The sequence below is a fragment of the Capra hircus genome, chromosome 13 (assembly GCF_001704415.2).
Source record: "Capra hircus breed San Clemente chromosome 13, ASM170441v1, whole genome shotgun sequence".
Lineage (NCBI taxonomy): Eukaryota > Metazoa > Chordata > Mammalia > Artiodactyla > Bovidae > Capra > Capra hircus.
In genome coordinates, this window is record NC_030820.1 from 34,972,198 (window position 1) to 34,973,601 (window position 1,404).

Here is a 1,404-nt window from a genome sequence, read left to right on the forward strand (position 1 = left end):
TAAACAGTCAGAGAGTTCTCTTGGGAACAGGCCATGGGTTTGTTTAGGCGGCTCCTGCTTGGCTGGGAAGGCCATGCTTGTTGGAGCCGCTGGGCTTAGCCGCGGGCAGCTGGGCAAAGTGGAGTTCAGCCTGAGGGCAAGCTCTGTTGAAGTTGGCAACATGACATAATGTGAGATAACCTCAGGGCTTTCCTTGGAATTTGCACTGTCCTGCTCTCCAAACCTTAGGAACAGATAAACTGGCTACCTTGAGGGCAGAAGGTTGGGGATTTGTGGTGACGCTTCCCAAGTCTACGCAGAACGGGGTGTCTGGTATTTTCTGCTTCTCACTGACACTAAAGCTGATTCTGTTGGCACCCTCAGCAGCCAGGAGACACTTTTAACTCTTTGTGGACTGTTTTTCTCTGTGTTGGCTTTGCTTTTTTTCAGTGAGACTACCGTTAGCATTACTATTACAAGCCTAAAAAAAAAACCAAAGAAACCGGGAATTGTCCACCTCATCCAGCCCACAGACATAATCATAGACAACAGATTTGATTTTGGTTCAGGTTTGGGTTCTGAGTGATGGTCCTTCTCCCCAGTTCTTATAACTATTGGGACACACTTGAAATGATTATGTCTTACATATATTCTTCAAATGCCATCACTTCAGTACTTTCAGTTGCCAGAGATTCATTTTTGGGCTGCGGCATGGCTGGTAGGATCTTTGTTCCCCAACCAGAGATTGAACCTGGGCCCTCAGCAGTGAAAATGCTGAGTCTTAACCACTGAACCACCAGGGAGGCCCCATCAGTTGTACATTTTCCAGACAAAGCACTCAGGCAGACACAGCAGAGGCCAAGATTCTTGCAGTCAGAGATTTCAAAAGCCCGAGACCCATCTCCACTTCTGTCACACCCAGGCTGAAGCTGGCTGGGGGCTGGAGTTTCAGAAGCTCCACTGTATGTACCTATTCCCCACCACCACCCTGTCCTTGAGTCTCCTTTGTCACATACTTATACCAAGTTTTCATTCTACAACTGATATATTTTTGTAAGCCATATTTATTTTTTTCAAAGACTGGCTAAGAATAAAGTAAATGATTGATAATCTCTTTTGAAAAACAGACTCAAGTCCGCAGCTTCTCTGCCCAAACCTGAAATCTCAGAAAGCATCAGGATCTCACTGAATATTTGTACAAGTTCTGAAAATTACATAAAGTTGTCTGCTCGGAAATGGTGAAGAAATCACTGGGCAACAAGGTAGCTTGTGCCCCTGGGAAGAAAAACACAAGCTAAGCAACTCAAGCCACCTAGCAGATGCCAGGTCATTGGTAGCGGAACCACCAAAGCAGAGTGGTTCATCATCAGATACCAGTATGGGATCCTCATCCAAGTACAAGCAGGAGCTGGCCTCCTGGTCAGC

At 46.2% G+C, this 1,404-nt stretch overlaps 1 non-coding gene across 1 annotated transcript; it reads right to left on the reverse strand.

Moving 5' to 3' along the window:
* TRNAE-UUC lies at window positions 710-782 on the reverse strand. The gene has a single exon. It is a non-coding gene; the product is annotated as a tRNA-Glu (tRNA).